Raw genomic sequence first — 19,505 nt, forward strand, 5'->3', positions numbered from 1 at the left:
CAAAAGTGTTTCTTGAGATCTTTGTACATCTTCCCCACTCCGGGATGTATTGAAAATATGGTTTTATGTGCTTCCTTAAGTACCTTTTCTCTCACATCTCCAAACTTTGGTACCAAAATTCTTTCAGCCCTATACCGGGTTCCGTCTTCCCGAATATTAAGATGTTTCTCCGATCCTTTGGGTATTTCATTCTTCAACTTTCCTTGTTTTACAACTCCCTACTGCGCCTCCTTTATTTGAGTAGTAAGGTTAGTACAATTAATTATATTCATAGCTTTTACTCGAATGGGTTCTCTGTCCTTTCTGCTCAAGGTGTCGGCTACCACATTTGCCTTCCCCGGGTGGTAACGAATCTTAAAGTCGTAATCATTCAACAATTCAATCCACCTACGCTGCCTCATATTCAGTTGTTTCTGGTTAAATATGTGTTGAAGACTTTTGTGGTCGGTATATATAATACTTTTGACCCCATATAAGTAGTGCATCCAAGTCTTTAATGCAAAAACAACTGCGCCTAATTCCAAATCATGCGTCGTATAATTCTGCTCGTAAATCTTCAATTGTCTAGACGCATAAGCAATTACCTTCGTTCGTTGCATTAATACACAACCGAGACCTTGCTTTGAGGCGTCAAAATATATCACAAAATCATCATTCCCTTCAGGTAATGACAATATAGGTGCCATAGTTAACTTTTTCTTCAATAATTGAAACGCTTTCTCTTGTTCATCCTTCCATTCAAATTTCTTCCCTTTATGCGTTAATGCAGTCAAGGGTTTTGCTATTTTGGAAAAATCTTGGATGAATCTCCTGTAATAACCAGCGAGTCCTAAAAATTGGCGTATATGCTTCGGAGTTTTCGGGGTTTCCCACTTTTCAACGGTTTCAATCTTTGCCGAATCCACTTGAATACCTTCTTTGTTCACTATGTGACCGAGGAATTGTACTTCTTCCAACCAAAATGCACACTTTGAAAACTTAGCGTACAGTTTTTCTTTCCTTAACAACTCTAGCACTTTTCTCAAATGTTCTTCGTGCTCTTGATCATTCTTCGAGTAAATAAGTATGTCATCGATGAAGACAATGACAAACTTGTCAAGATATGGCCCACACACTCGGTTCATGAGGTCCATGAACACAGCTAGTGCGTTAGTCAATCCAAATGGCATAACCATAAACTCGTAATGACCGTAATACGTCCTAAAAGCAGTCTTCAGAATGTCATCCTCCTTCACCCGCATTTGGTGATACCCAGAACGTAAATCAATCTTCGAATAAACCGACGAGCCTTGTAGTTGAACAAATAAATTGTCGATTCTCGGTAATGGGTAACGGTTCTTGATGGTAAGTTTGTTCAACCATCGGTAGTCGATACACAACCTGAATGTACCATCCTTCTTTTTGACAAACAAAACAGGAGCTCCCCTTGGTGATGTACGTGGTCGTATAAAACCACGCTCTAAAAGTTCTTGTAATTGGCTTTGGAGTTCCTTCATTTCGCTGGGTGCAAGTCTGTATGGAGCACGAGCTATTGGTGCAGCTCCTGGTACGAGATCTATTTGAAATTCAACGGATCGATGTGGGGGTAATCCCGGTAATTCTTTCGGAAATACATCGGGAAATTCTTTTGCCACGGAAACATCACTGATGTTCTTTTCTTCATGTTTAACTTCCTTGATGTGTGCTAGAATGACGTAACAACCTTTTTTATTAGTTTCTGCGCCTTCAAACTACTAATAAGATTTAATTTTGCGTTGTTCTTTTCTCCGTACACCATTAAAGGTTTTTCTTTTTCACGCACAATGCGAATCAAATTTTTGTAACAAACAACCTCTGCTCTCACCTTTTTCAACCAGTCCATACCAATTATTACATCAAAACTCCCTAACTCGACTGGTATTAAATCAATTTTAAACGTTTCATCCCCAAGTTTAATTTCTCTATCCCGACATATATTATCTGCTGAAATTAATTTACCGTTTGCTAATTCGAGTAAAAATTTACTATCCAAAGGCGTCAATGGGCAACTTAATTTAGCACAAAAATCTCTACTCATATAGCTTCTATCCGTACTCGAATCAAATAAAACATAAGCAGATTTATTATCAATAAGAAACGTACCCGTAACAAGCTTCGGGTCTTCCTGCGCTTCTGCCGTATTAATATTGAAAACACTTCCGCGGTCCTGCCCATTAGTATTCCCCTGATTCGGGAAATTACTTCTAATGTAGCCCTTTTTTCCACATCCATAACAAACAAAGGCGGCATTACTTGTTTCGCCACTATTTGTTCCTTTAGTTCTGTTAAACTTTGGTCCGTAGACCTCAGACTTTTTCACACCATGGCCAGTTCTTTTACACTTGGTGCAAAAATATCGTGCAGAACCCATTTTGGTGGTACTCTTCACACCTTTGGCATTTTTGGTTTTTGTTGCCATTGTTGTTATTGAGGTTGTTGTTGAGATTGTTATTGTTGTTGGAACGGTTGTTGTAGTTGTTGTTGTTGTTGGGATGTTTGTTGTAGTTATTATTAGGATTATGGTTATTATTGCGATTGTTGTTACGGTTGTTGGGATAGTTGTTGCGATTATGGTTGTAATTGTTGTTGTTGTTCTGGTGACTCTTGTTACCGTTTTCCTCCCACTTCCTCTTGAGTTGTTTCGTGTTGGCTTCTTTGGCCGCCTGCTCTTTAATTCATCCCTCAATCTGATTTATGAGGTTATGAGCCATTCGACTTGCCTTTTGTATGGAAGCGGGCTCGTGTGAACTCACATCTTCTTGAATCCTTACTGGTAACTCTTTTACAAACGCGTCGATCTTCTCTTCTTCATCTTCGAATGCTCCCGGACACAATAGGCACAACTCTGTGAATCGTCGTTCATATGTGGTAATGTCGAACCCTTGTGTTCGTAACTCCCTAAGTTCTACCTTGAGTTTATTGACTTCGTTTCTAGGACGGTACTGCTCGTTCATCAATTACTTGAATGCCGACCACGGTAGTGCGTAAGCAGCATTTTGTCCTACCTGTTCAAGATAGGTGTTCCACCACGTTAACGCAGTACCTGTGAAGGTATGCGTAGCGTACTTAACTTTGTCCTCTTCAGTACACTTACTTATGGCAAACACCGATTCGACTTTCTCGGTCCACCGTTTCAATCCAATTGGTCCTTCGGTGAAATGTCCCGTTCTTATTGATTAAAAATGTTCCATATTAATTGATTTCGTTGCGAGGTTTTGACCTCTATATGAGACGTTTTTCAAAGACTGCATTCATTTTAAAACAAACCATAACCTTTATTTCATCAATAAAGGTTTAAAAAGCTTTACGTAGATTATCAAATAATGATAATCTAAAATATCCTGTTTACACACGACCATTACATAATGGTTTACAATACAAATATGTTACAACAAAATAAGTTTCTTGAATGCAGTTTTTACACAATATCATACAAGCATGGACTCCAAATCTCGTCCTTATTTAAGTATGCGACAGCGGAAGCTCTTAATAATTACCTGAGAATAAACATGCTTAAAATGTCAACAAAAATGTTGGTGAGTTATAGGTTTAACCTATATATATCAAATCATAATAATAGACCACAAGATTTCATATTTCAATACACATCCCATACATAGAGATAAAAATCATTCATATGGTGAACACCTGGTAACCGACATTAACAAGACGCATATATAAGAATATCCCCATCATTCCGGGACACCCTTTGGATATGATATAAATTTCGAAGTACTAAAGCATCCGGTACTTTGGATGGGGTTTGTTAGGCCCAATAGATCTATCTTTAGGATTCGCGTCAATTAGGGTGTCTGTTCCCTAATTCTTAGATTACCGGACTTAATAAAAAGGGGCATATTTGATTTCGATAATTCAACCATAGAATGTAGTTTCACGTACTTGTGTCTATTTTGTAAATCATTTATAAAACCTGCATGTATTCTCATCCCAAAAATATTAGATTTTAAAAGTGGGACTATAATTCACTTTCACAGATTTTTACTTCGTTGAGAAGTAAGACTTGGCCACTGTTGATTCACGAATCTATAACAATATATACATGTATATTAAAGTATGTTCAAAATATATTGTAAATACTTTTAATATATTTTGATGTTTTAAGTTTATTACCGTGTTCTTGGTCATTCTTTGAGTAAATAAGTATGTCATCAATGAAAACAATGACAAACTTGTCAAGGTATGGTCCACACACTCGGTTCATAAGGTCCATGAACACAGCTGGTGCATTAGTTAAACCAAATGGCATGACCATAAACTCGTAATGACCGTAACGTGTTCTGAAAGCAGTCTTTGGAATATCATCTTCTTTCACCCGCATTTGATGATACCCGGAACGTAAGTCAATCTTTGAATAAACAGACGAGCCTTGTAGTTGATCAAATAAGTCTTCGATTCTCGGTAGTGGGTAGCGGTTCTTGATGGTAAGTTTGTTCAACTCTCGTTAGTCGATACACAACCTGAATGTACCATCTTTCTTCTTGACAAACAAAACAGGAGCTCCCCACGGTGATGTGCTTGGTCGAATGAAACCACGCTCTAAAAGTTCTTGTAATTGGCTTTGCAGTTCTTTCATCTCGCTGGGTGCGAGTCTGTAAGGAGCACGAGCTATTGGTGCAGCTCCTGGTACAAGATCTATTTGAAATTCAACGGATCGATGTGGGGGTAATCCCGGTAATTCTTTCGGAAATACATCGGGAAATTCTTTTGCAATGGGAACATCATTGATGCTCTTTTCTTCAGTTTGTACTTTCTCGACGTGTGCTAGAACATCATAGCAACCTTTTCTTATTAGTTTTTATGCCTTCAAATTACTAATAAGATGTAGCTTCGTGTTGCCCTTTTCTCCGTACACCATTAAGGGTTTTCCTTTTTCTCGTATAATGCGAATTGCATTTTTGTAACAAACGATCTCTGCTTTCACTTCTTTCAACCAGTCCATACCGATTATCACATCAAAACTCCCTAACTCTACTGGTATCAAATCAATCTTAAATGTTTCGCTAACCAGTTTAATTTCTCGATTCCGACATATATTATCTGCTGAAATTAATTTACCATTTGCTAATTCGAGTAAAAATTTACTATCCAAAGGCGTCAATGGACAACTTAATTTAGCACAAAAATCTCTACTCATATAGCTTCTATCCGCACCCGAATCAAATAAAACGTAAGCAGATTTATTGTCAAAAAGAAACGTACCCGTAACAAGCTCCGGGTCTTCTTGTGCCTCTGCCGCATTAATATTGAAAACTCTTCTGCGGCCTTGTCCATTCGTGTTCTCCTGGTTCGGGAAATTTCTAATAATGTGGCCCGGTTTTCCACATTTATAACAAACTACATTAGCAAAACTTGCTCCGACACTACTTGCTCCGCCATTACTCGTTCCGACACCATTTGTTCCTTTCGTTCTATTAACCCCTGGTCCGTAGACCTCACACTTCGCCGCGCTATGACCATTTCTTTTACACTTGTTGCAAAATTTGGTGCAGAACCCGAGTGATACTTTTCACACCTTTGGCATAGCTGCTTCTGATTGTTGTTGTTGTTGTTGTGGTTATTATTGTTGTTGGGATGATTGTTGTAGTTGCTGTTGTTGTTGTAGTTGTTGTTGTTGTTGTTGTTGGGCCTTTTGTTGTAGTTGCGATTGATGTTGCGATTGTTGGGATAATTTTTGCGATTATTGTTGTAATTGCTGTTGTTGTTGTATTGGTGATTCTTATCACCGTTTTCCTCCCACTTTCGTTTGACTTGCTTCACATTGGCCTCTTCAGCAGTCTGTTCTTTAATTCTTTCTTCAATCTGGTTCACTAGTTTGTGAGCCATTCTACATGCCTGTTGTATGGAGGCGGGCTCGTGTGAACTTATATCTTCTTGGATTCTTTCCGGTAATCCTTTCACAAACGCGTCGATCTTCTCTTCCTCATCTTCGAATGCTCCCGGACACAATAGGCACAATTCTGTGAATCGTCTTTCGAACGTGGTAATATCAAATCCTTGGGTTCGTAACCCTCTAAGTTCTGTCTTGAGGTTATTGACCTCGGTTCTGGGACGGTACTTCTCGTTCATCAAGTGCTTGAATGCTGACCACGGTAGTGCGTACGCATCGTCTTGTCCCACTTGCTCTAGATAGGTATTCCACCATGTTAACGCAGAACCTGTGAAGGTATGCGTAGCGTACTTCATTTTGTCCTCTTCGGTACACTTACTTATGGCAAACACATTGGCGTTTTATAAGTTTAAATTCGGGTAGTACCTACCCGTTAAGTGTAGTGACCCGAACTTTTCCATGTTTATATATATTAATTGAGATTGATATTTACATGATTAAATGTTTCCAACATGTTAAGCAATCAAACTTGTTAAGACTTGATTAATTGAAATATGTTTCATATAGACAATTGACCACCCAAGTTGACCGGTGATTCACGAACGTTAAAACTTGTAAAAACTATATGATGACATATATATGGATATATATATAGTTAACATGATACTATGATAAGTAAATATATCATTAAGTATATTAACAATGAACTACATATGTAAAAACAAGACTACTAACCTAATGATTTTTAAACGAGACATATATGTAACGATTATCGTTGTAAAGACATTTAATGTATATATATCATATTAAGAGATATTCATACATGATAATATCATGATAATATAATAATTTAAAATCTCATTTGATATTATAAACATTGGGTTAACAACATTTAACAAGATCGTTAACCTAAAGGTTTCAAAACAACACTTACATGTAACGACTAACGATGACTTAACGACTCAGTTAAAATGTATATACATGTAGTTTTTTAATATGTATTTATACACTTTTGAAAGACTTCAATACACTTATCAAAATACTTCTACTTAACAAAAATGCTTACAATTACATCCTCGTTCAGTTTCATCAACAATTCTACTCGTATGCACCCGTATTCGTACTCGTACAATACACAGCTTTTAGATGTATGTACTATTGGTATATACACTCCAATGATCAGCTCTTAGCAGCCCATGTGAGTCAACTAACACATATGGGAACCATCATTTGGCAACTAGCATGCAATATCTCATAAAATTACAAAAATATGAGTAATCATTCATGACTTATTTACATGAAAACAAAATTACATATCCTTTATATCTAATCCATACACCAACGACTAAAAACACCTACAAACACTTTCATTCTTCAATTTTCTTCATCTAATTAATCTCTCTCAAGTTCTATCTTCAAGTTCTAAGTGTTCTTCATAAATTCCAAAAGTTCTAGTTTCATAAAATCAAGAATACTTTCAAGTTTGCTAGCTCACTTCCAATCTTGTAAGGTGATCATCCAACCTCAAGAAATCTTTGTTTCTTATAGTAGGTTATCATTCTAATACAAGGTAATAATCATATTCAAACTTTGGTTCAATTTCTATAACTATAACAATCTTATTTCAAGTGATGATCTTACTTGAACTTGTTTTCGTGTCATGATTCTGCTTCAAGAACTTCGAGCCATCCAAGGATCCGTTGAAGCTAGATCCATTTTTCTCTTTTCCAGTATGTTTATCCAAGGAACTTAAGGTAGTAATGATGTTCATAACATCATTCGATTCATACATATAAAGCTATCTTATTCGAAGGTTTAAACTTGTAATCACTAGAACATAGTTTAGTTAATTCTAAACTTGTTCGCAAACAAAAGTTAATCCTTCAAACTTGACTTTTAAAATCAACTAAACACATGTTCTATATCTATATAATATGCTAACTTAATGATTTAAAACCTGGAGACACGAAAAACACCGTAAAACCGGATTTACGCCGTCGTAGTAACACCGCGGGCTGTTTTGGGTTAGTTAATTAAAAACTATGATAAACTTTGATTTAAAAGTTGTTATTCTGAGAAAATGATTTTTATTATGAACATGAAACTATATCCAAAAATTATAGTTAAACTCAAAGTGGAAGTATGTTTTCTAAAATGGTCATCTAGACGTCGTTCTTTCGACTGAAATGACTACCTTTACAAAAACGACTTGTAACTTATTTTTCTGACTATAAACCTATACTTTTTCTGTTTAGATTCATAAAATAGAGTTCAATATGAAACCATAGCAATTTGATTCACTCAAAACGGATTTAAAATGAAGAAGTTATGGGTAAAACAAGATTGGATAATTTTTCTCATTTTAGCTACGTGAAAATTGGTAACAAATCTATTCCAACCATAACTTAATCAACTTGTATTGTATATTATGTAATCTTGAGATACCATAGACACGAATACAATGTTTTGACCTATCATGTCGACACATCTATATATATTTCGGAACAACCATAGACACTCTATATGTGAATGTTGGAGTTAGCTATACAGGGTTGAGGTTGATTCCACAATATATATAGTTTGAGTTGTGATCAATACTGAGATACGTATACACTGGGTCGTGGATTGATTCAAGATAATATTTATCGATTTATTTCTGTACATCTAACTGTGGACAACTAGTTGTAGGTTACTAACGAGGACAGCTGACTTAATAAACTTAAAACATCAAAATATATTAAAAGTGTTGTAAATATAGTTTGAACATACTTTGATATATATGTATATATTGTTATAGGTTCGTGAATCAACCAGTGGCCAAGTCTTACTTCCCGACGAAGTAAAAATCTGTGAAAGTGAGTTATAGTCCCACTTTTAAAATCTAATATTTTTGGGATGAGAATACATGCAGGTTTTATAAATGATTTACAAAATAGACACAAGTACGTGAAACTACATTCTATGGTTGAATTATCGAAATCGAATATGCCCCTTTTTATTAAGTCTGGTAATCTAAGAATTAGGGAACAGATACCCTAATTGACGCGAATCCTAAAGATAGATCTATTGGGCCTAACAAACCCCATCCAAAGTACCGGATGCTTTAGTACTTCGAAATTTATATCATATCCGAAGGGTGTCCGGGAATGATGGGGATATTCTTATATATGCATCTTGTTAATGTCAGTTACCAGGTGTTCACCATATGAATGATTTTTATCTCTATGTATGGGATGTGTATTGAAATATGAAATCTTGTGGTCTATTATTATGATTTGATATATATAGGTTAAACCTATAACTCACCAACATTTTTATTGACGTTTTAAGCATGTTTATTCTCAGGTGATTATTAAGAGCTTCCGCTGTCGCATACTTAAATAAGGACGAGATTTGGAGTCCATGCTTGTATGATATTGTGTAAAAACTGCATTCAAGAAACATATTTTGTTGTAACATATTTGTATTGTAAACCATTATGTAATGGTCGTGTGTAAACAGGATATTTTAGATTATCATTATTTGATAATCTACGTAAAGCTTTTTAAAACTTTTATCTATGAAATAAAGGTTATGGTTTGTTTTAAAAATGAATGCAGTCTTTGAAAAATGTCTCATATAGAGGTCAAAACCTCGCAACGAAATCAATTAATATGGAACGTTTTTAATCAATAAGAACGGGACATTTCAGTTGGTATCAGAGCGTTGGTCTTAGAGAACCAGAATTTTGCATTAGTGTGTCTTATCGAGTTTGTTAGGATGCATTAGTGAGTCTGGACTTCGACCGTGTTTACTTGAAAAAAGATTGCTTAACAAATTTTGTTGGAAACTATATATTTTTAACATGTGAATATTATGTGATATATTAATCTCTTAACGCGTTTGATATTATGTGATAGATGTCTACCTCTAGAACAAGTCCCATTGACTCACCTAATAATAATGAAGAGTCAAATGTAAATTGGAATGATTCGTGGACAGATTCACAAGTTCCCGAAGAGGAACAGGAAGAAGAGTCGGAACCGGAAGAAGAATCGGAACCGGAAGAAGAATCGGAACCGGATGAAGAAATAGAACCGGTGGGGGAAATAATAAAACGGTTAAGTAAAAGAAAATCCTCAACCAACCGACCAAGGTTAATTATGGTCAATGGTGTTTCCGCCAAGAAAGCAAAATATTGGGAGGATTACCAATTCTCCGATGAATCGGATTCCGACGAGAATTCCGATGATGTTATAGAAATTACCCCAACTGAATTTAAAAAGGCAAAAGAAAATAATAAGGGAAAGGGCATAAAAATAGAGAAATCTAATTCCAACCCCGATGAACTTTATATGTATCGTCAACCCCCGAAGTCCTTAAGTTGTAACAATGACCCGGGAACCTCTAAACCACCAGGTTTTTCTAAACCAATGTGGATCACGACAGCTCGTATTAGGGGAACATCATATATCCCTAGAAACTTGGCAAAACGAACCAAAACCGAAGAAGAAGAAACAAGCGAGTTGGAATAAGATAGTTGTATTCGTGTGGTGTAATATATGTAATATAGTGTGCTTATGCTTTATGATATATGTAAAAATTGCTTGTATTAATAAGTATTTTTTTTATGAATCTAACTCTTGTCTATTTTACAGTATAAAAACACAAAATGGATAGACAACCCAATATTTTAAGAGACCTACCCGGAGACATGATTGATGAAATCTTGTCTAGAGTCGGTCAGAATTCTTCGGCACAACTATTTAAGGCGAGATCAGTTTGTAAGACATTCGAAGAACGTTCCAAGAATGCCTTGGTTTATAAAAGGCTTTCGTTCGAAAGATGGGGGATATCACATTGGGAAATCCATAAGTTACGATGTGTTTACTTTGACGCATATATTGCGGGGAACCCAAATGCTATTTTACGCAATGGGTTAAGAAATTATTTTGACTCAATATATTCGAATATTGGACTTCGTGATTTAGAAAAAGCGGCTAACATGCAACATAAAGAAGCATGTTATGCTTACGGATTAGTAATGTTCGCTTCTCACCAAAGTGAGAACAAGAACATCGGGCTACAACTATTAAACAAAACGTTCCCACAAGTGACGGAGTCGGTAATTGGGGTAAGAAATGAGGTTTTTAGATTGATACGGGACTGTTGGACATTACGTAACCCTCGTCCCTTTGACGACGTTACAACACGCTGTCTTATCAACGGCCATAACGGTTATGTTCCACAAGACCAAGGATGGGAAGTAATCCTAGTAAAACCAGAATGCATGACTTGTTTCTGGACGTATGAATTACGTGTCTTTATTGCCTTTGCTGAACGACTTGTGTACTAGCTAGAATTATCTTCACAACCATCTTGTATCAAATTTATTGTGTGCTATATTTCATGCTATATGTAAAATAAGCGGTATTGTAAGTTTGTAAAATATTGTGTAAAAGTTTGAACGCGAAATATTATTATAATCAGTTTTTCATATAGAATTGTAGTAGTTGAATTGTATATTAGCTACTAAGTATGAACTTAACGGGTAGGTACTTCCCGAATTTAAACTTATAAAACGCTAATATGAAGAAAAAGCTTTTATAAATGAGTTCATATTATGCTACGAAATACTATTAACTACTCTTAATATTCTGAATGATTAACTTGTTCCATTTGACTATTTTGAAGGAAATGGCACCGACTACTCGACACACCGTGAATATGAATGAAGAGGAATTCCGTACTTTTCTAGCTTCAAACATAGCCGCAGTACAGGCTGCGCTACATACCAACAATAACCTTGGATCTAGCAGTACAGGAAATAGTGTAGGATGCACCTACAAAGAATTCACTGCCTGCAAACCTTTGGAATTTGATGGAACCGAAGGACCGATCGGATTGAAACGGTGGACCGAGAAGCTCGAATCGGTGTTTGCCATAAGTAAGTGTACCGAAGAGGACAAAGTGAAGTACGCTACGCATACCTTCACAGGTTCTGCGTTAACATGGTGGAATACCTATCTAGAGCAAGTGGGACAAGACGATGCGTACGCACTACCGTGGTCAGCATTCAAGCACTTGATGAACGAGAAGTACCGTCCCAGAACTGTGGTCAATAAGCTCAAGACAGAACTTAGAGGGTTACGAACCCAAGGATTTGATATTACCACGTACGAAAGACGATTCACAGAATTGTGCCTATTGTGTCCGGGAGCATTCGAAGATGAGGAAGAGAAGATCGACGCGTTTGTGAAAGGATTACCGGAAAGAATCCAAGAAGATATAAGTTCACACGAGCCCGCCTCCATACAATAGGAATGTAGAATGGCTCACAAACTAGTGAACCAGATTGAAGAAAGAATTAAAGAACAGACTGCTGAAGAGGCCAATGTGAAGCAAGTCAAAAGAAAGTGGGAGGAAAACGGTGATAAGAATCACCAATACAACAACAACAGCAATTACAACAATAATCGCAACAATTATCCCAACAATCGCAACATCAATCGCAACTACAACAAACGGCCCAACAACAACAATAACAACAACAACAACAACAGCAACTACAACAATCATCCCAACAACAATAATAACCGCAACAACAACAACAATCAGAAGCATCTATGCCAAAGGTGTGAAAAGTATCACTCGGGGTTCAGCACCAAATTTTGCAACAAGTGTAAAAGAAATGGTCATAGCGCAGCGAAGTGTGAGGTCTACGGACCAGGGGTTAATAGAACGAAAGGAACAAATGGTGTCGGAACGAGTAATGGTGGAGCAAGTAGTGTCGGAGCAAGTTATGCCAATGTAGTTTGTTATAAATGTGGAAAACCGGGCCACATTATTAGAAATTGCCCGAACCAGGAGAACACGAATGGACAAGGCCGCGGAAGAGTTTTCAATATTAATGCGGCAGAGGCACAGGAAGACCCGGAGCTTGTTACGGGTACGTTTCTTATTGACAATAAATCTGCTTACGTTTTATTTGATTCGGGTGCGGATAGAAGCTATATGAGTAGAGATTTTTGTGCTAAATTAAGTTGTCCATTGACGCCTTTGGATAGTAAATTTTTACTCGAATTAGCAAATGGTAAATTAATTTCAGCAGATAATATATGTCGGAATCGAGAAATTAAACTAGTTAGCGAAACATTTAAGATTGATTTGATACCAGTAGAGTTAGGGAGTTTTGATGTGATAATCGGTATAGACTGGTTGAAAGAAGTGAAAGCAGAGATCGTTTGTTACAAAAAATGCAATTCGCATTATACAAGAAAAAGGAAAACCCTTAATGGTGTACGGAGAAAAGGGCAACACGAAGCTACATCTTATTAGTAATTTGAAGGCACAAAAACTAATAAGAAAAGGTTGCTATGTTGTTCTACCACACGTCGAGAAAGTACAAACTGAAGAAAAGAGCATCAATGATGTTCCCATTGTAAAAGAATTTCCCGATGTATTTCCGAAAGAATTACCGGGATTACCCCCACATCGATCCGTTGAATTTCAAATAGATCTTGTACCAGGAGCGGCACCAATAGCTCGTGCTCCTTACAGACTCGCACCCAGCGAGATGAAAGAACTACAAAGCCAATTACAAGAACTTTTAGAGCGTGGTTTCATTCGACCAAGCACATCACCGTGGGGAGCTCCTGTTTTGTTTGTCAAGAAGAAAGATGGTACATTCAGGTTGTGTATCGACTACCGAGAGTTGAACAAACTTACCATCAAGAACCGCTACCCACTACCGAGAATCGATGACTTATTTGATCAACTACAAGGCTCGTCTATTTATTCAAAGATTGACTTACGTTCCGGGTATCATCAAATGCGGGTGAAAGAAGATGATATTCCAAAGACTGCTTTCAGAACACGTTACGGTCATTACGAGTTTATGGTCATGCCGTTTGGTTTAACTAATGCACCAGCTGTGTTCATGGACCTTATGAACCGAGTGTGTGGACCATACCTTGACAAGTTTTTCATTGTTTTCATTGATGACATACTTATTTACTCAAAGAATGACCAAGAACATGGTGAACATTTGAGAAAGGTGTTAGAAGTATTGAGGAAGGAAGAATTGTACGCTAAGTTTTCAAAGTGTGCATTTTGGTTGGAAGAAGTTCAATTCCTCGGTCACATAGTGAACAAAGAAGGTATTAAGGTGGATCCGGCAAAGATAGAAACTGTTGAAAAGTGGGAAACCCCAAAAACTCCGAAACACATACGCCAGTTTTTAGGACTAGTTGGTTACTACAGAAGGTTCATCCAAGACTTTTCCAGAATAGCAAAACCCTTGACTGCATTAACGCATAAAGGGAAGAAATTTGAATGGAATGATGAACAAGAGAAAGCGTTTCAGTTATTGAAGAAAAAGCTAACTACGGCACCTATATTGTCATTGCCTGAAGGGAATGATGATTTTGTGATTTATTGTGACGCATCAAAGCAAGGTCTCGGTTGTGTATTAATGCAACGAACGAAGGTGATTTCTTATGCGTCTAGACAATTGAAGATTCACGAACAAAATTATACGACGCATGATTTGGAATTAGGCGCGGTTGTTTTTGCATTAAAGACTTGGAGGCACTACTTATATGGGGTCAAAAGTATTATATATACCGACCACAAAAGTCTTCAACACATATTTAATCAGAAACAACTGAATATGAGGCAGCGTAGGTGGATTGAATTATTGAATGATTACGACTTTGAGATTCGTTACCACCCGGGGAAGGCAAATGTGGTAGCCGATGCCTTGAGTAGGAAGGACAGAGAACCCATTCGAGTAAAATCTATGAATATAATGATTCATAATAACCTTACTACTCAAATAAAGGAGGCGCAACAAGGAGTTTTAAAAGAGGGAAATTTAAAGGATGAAATACCCAAAGGATCGGAGAAGCATCTTAATATTCGGGAAGACGGAACCCGGTATAGGGCTGAAAGGATTTGGGTACCAAAATTTGGAGATATGAGAGAAATGGTACTTAGAGAAGCTCATAAAACCAGATACTCAATACATCCTGGAACGGGGAAGATGTACAAGGATCTCAAGAAACATTTTTGGTGGCCGGGTATGAAAGTCGATGTTGCTAAATACGTAGGAGAATGTTTGACGTGTTCTAAGGTCAAAGCTGAGCATCAGAAACCATCAGGTCTACTTCAACAACCCGAAATCCCGGAATGGAAATGGGAAAACATTACCATGGATTTCATCACTAAATTGCCAAGGACTGCAAGTGGTTTTGATACTATTTGGGTAATAGTTGATCGTCTCACCAAATCAGCACACTTCCTGCCAATAAGAGAAGATGACAAGATGGAGAAGTTAGCACGACTGTATTTGAAGGAAGTCGTCTCCAGACATGGAATACCAATCTCTATTATCTCTGATAGGGATGGCAGATTTATTTCAAGATTCTGGCAGACATTACAGCAAGCATTAGGAACTCGTCTGACATGAGTACTGCCTATCATCCACAAACTGATGGGCAGAGCGAAAGGACGATACAAACGCTTGAAGACATGCTACGAGCATGTGTTATTGATTTCAGAAACAGTTGGGATCGACATCTACCGTTAGCAGAATTTTCCTACAACAACAGCTACCATTCAAGCATTGAGATGGCGCCGTTTGAAGCACTTTATGGTAGAAAGTGCAGGTCTCCAATTTGTTGGACTGAAGTGGGGGATAGACAGATTACGGGTCCGGAGATTATACAAGAAACTACCAAGAAGATCATCCAAATTCAACAACGGTTGAAAACCGCCCAAAGTCGACAAAAGAGCTACGCTGACATTAAAAGAAAAGATATAGAATTTGAAATTGGAGATATGGTCATGCTTAAAGTTGCACCTTGGAAAGGCGTTGTTCGATTTGGTAAACGAGGGAAATTAAATCCAAGGTATATTGGACCATTCAAGATTATTGATCGTGTCGGACCAGTAGCTTACCGACTAGAGTTACCTCAACAACTCGCGGCTGTACATAACACTTTCCACGTCTCGAATTTGAAGAAATGTTTTGCTAAAGAAGATCTCACTATTCCGTTAGATGAAATCCAAATCAACGAAAAACTTCAATTCATCGAAGAACCCGTCAAAATAATGGATCGTGAGGTTAAAAGACTTAAGCAAAACAAGATACCAATTGTTAAGGTTCGATGGAATGCTCGTAGAGGACCCGAGTTCACCTGGGAGCGTGAAGATCAGATGAAGAAGAAATACCCGCATCTATTTCCAGAAGATTCGTCAACACCTTCAACAGCTTAAAATTTCGGGACGAAATTTATTTAACGGGTAGGTACTGTAGTGACCCGAACTTTTCCATGTTTATATATATTAATTGAGATTGATATTTACATGATTAAATGTTTCCAACATGTTAAGCAATCAAACTTGTTAAGACTTGATTAATTGTAATATGTTTCATATAGACAATTGACCACCCAAGTTGACTGGTGATTCACGAACGTTAAAACTTGTAAAAACTATATGATGACATATATATGTATATATATATAGTTAACATGATACTATGATAAGTAAATATATCATTAAGTATATTAACAATGAACTACATATGTAAAAACAAGACTACTAACCTAATGATTTTTAAACGAGACATATATGTAACGATTATCGTTGTAAAGACATTTAATGTATATATATCATATTAAGAGATATTCATACATGATAATATCATGATAATATAATAATTTAAAATCTCATTTGATATTATAAACATTGGGTTAACAACATTTAACAAGATCGTTAACCTAAAGGTTTCAAAACAACACTTACATGTAACGACTAACGATGACTTAACGACTCAGTTAAAATGTATATACATGTAGTGTTTTAATATGTATTTATACACTTTTGAAAGACTTCAATACACTTATCAAAATACTTCTACTTAACAAAAATGCTTACAATTACATCCTCGTTCAGTTTCATCAACAATTCTACTCGTATGCACCCGTATTCGTACTCGTACAATACACATCTTTTAGATGTATGTACTATTGGTATATACACTCCAATGATCAGCTCTTAGCAGCCCATGTGAGTCAACTAACACATGTGGGAACCATCATTTGGCAACTAGCATGGAATATCTCATAAAATTACAAAAATATGAGTAATCATTCATGACTTATTTACATGAAAACAAAATTACATATCCTTTATATCTAATCCATACACCAACGACCAAAAACACCTACAAACACTTTCATTCTTCAATTTTCTTCATCTAATTAATCTCTCTCAAGTTCTATCTTCAAGTTCTAAGTGTTCTTCATAAATTCCAAAAGTTCTAGTTTCATAAAATCAAGAATACTTTCAAGTTTGCTAGCTCACTTCCAATCTTGTAAGGTGATCATCCAACCTCAAGAAATCTTTGTTTCTTATAGTAGGTTATCATTCTAATACAAGGTAATAATCACATTCAAACTTTGGTTCAATTTCTATAACTATAACAATCTTATTTCAAGTGATGATCTTACTTGAACTTGTTTTCGTGTCATGATTCTGCTTCAAGAACTTCGAGCCATCCAAGGATCCGTTGAAGCTAGATCCATTTTTCTATTTTCCAGTAGGTTTATCCAAGGAACTTAAGGTAGTAATGATGTTCATAACATCATTCGATTCATACATATAAAGCTATCTTATTCGAAGGTTTAAACTTGTAATCACTAGAACATAGTTTAGTTAATTCTAAACTTGTTCGCAAACAAAAGTTAATCCTTCTAACTTGACTTTTAAAATCAACTAAACACATGTTCTATATCTATATGATATGCTAACTTAATGATTTAAAACCTGGAGACACGAAAAACACCGTAAAACCGGATTTACGCCGTCGTAGTAACACCGCGGGCTGTTTTGGGTTAGTTAATTAAAAACTATGATAAACTTTAATTTAAAAGTTGTTATTCTGAGAAAATGATTTTTATTATGAACATGAAACTATATCCAAAAATTATAGTTAAACTCAAAGTGGAAGTATGTTTTCTAAAATGGTCATCTAGACGTCGTTCTTTCGACTGAAATGACTACCTTTACAAAAACGACTTGTAACTTATTTTTCAGACTATAAACCTATACTTTTTCTGTTTAGATTCATAAAATAGAGTTCAATATGAAACCATAGCAATTTGATTCACTCAAAACGGATTTAAAATGAAGAAGTTATGGGTAAAACAAGATTGGATAATTTTTCTCATTTTAGCTACGTGAAAATTGGTAACAAATCTATTCCAACCATAACTTAATCAACTTGTATTGTATATTATGTAATGTTGAGATACCATAGACACGTATACAATGTTTTGACCTATCATGTCGACACATCTATATATATTTCGGAACAACCATAGACACTCTATATGTGAATGTTGGAGTTAGCTATACAGGGTTGAGGTTGATTCCAAAATATATATAGTTTGAGTTGTGATCAATACTGAGATACGTATACACTGGGTCGTGGATTGATTCAAGATAATATTTATCGATTTATTTCTGTACATCTAACTGTGGACAACTAGTTGTAGGTTACTAACGAGGACAGCTGACTTAATAAACTTAAAACATCAAAATATATTAAAAGTGTTGTAAATATATTTTGAACATACTTTGATATATATGTATATATTGTTATAGGTTCGTGAATCAACCAGTGGCCAAGTCTTACTTCCCGACGAAGTAAAAATCTGTGAAAGTGAGTTATAGTCCCACTTTTAAAATCTAATATTTTTGGGATGAGAATACATGCAGGTTTTATAAATGATTTACAAAATAGACACAATTACGTGAAACTACATTCTATGGTTGAATTATCGAAATCGAATATGCCCCTTTTTATTAAGTCTGGTAATCTAAGAATTAGGGAACAGACACCCTAATTGACGCGAATCTTAAAGATAGATCTATTGGGCCTAACAAACCCCATCCAAAGTACCGGATGCTTTAGTACTTCGAAATTTATATCATATCCGAAGGGTGTCCCGGAATGATGAGGATATTCTTATATATGCATCTTGTTAATGTCGGTTACCAGGTGTTCACCATATGAATGATTTTTATCTCTATGTATGGGATGTGTATTGAAATATGAAATCTTGTGGTCTATTATTATGATTTGATATATATAGGTTAAACCTATAACTCACCAACATTTTTGTTGACGTTTTAAGCATGTTTATTCTCAGGTGATTATTAAGAGCTTCCGCTGTCGCATACTTAAATAAGGACGAGATTTGGAGTCCATGCTTGTATGATATTGTGTAAAAACTGCATTCAAGAAACTTATTTTGTTGTAACATATTTGTATTGTAAACCATTATGTAATGGTCGTGTGTAAACAGGATATTTTAGATTATCATTATTTGATAATCTACGTAAAGCTTTTTAAAACTTTTATCTATGAAATAAAGGTTATGGTTTGTTTTAAAAATGAATGCAGTCTTTGAAAAATGTCTCATATAGAGGTCAAAACCTCGCAACGAAATCAATTAATATGGAACGTTTTTAATCAATAAGAACGGGACATTTCATTAAGTTCATACTTAGTAGCTAATATACAATTCAACTACTACAATTCTATATGAAAAACTGATTATAATAATATTTCGCGTTCAAACTTTTATAC

Source organism: Rutidosis leptorrhynchoides, chromosome 7 (genome assembly GCF_046630445.1).
Source record: "Rutidosis leptorrhynchoides isolate AG116_Rl617_1_P2 chromosome 7, CSIRO_AGI_Rlap_v1, whole genome shotgun sequence".
Classification (NCBI taxonomy): Eukaryota; Viridiplantae; Streptophyta; class Magnoliopsida; order Asterales; family Asteraceae; genus Rutidosis; species Rutidosis leptorrhynchoides.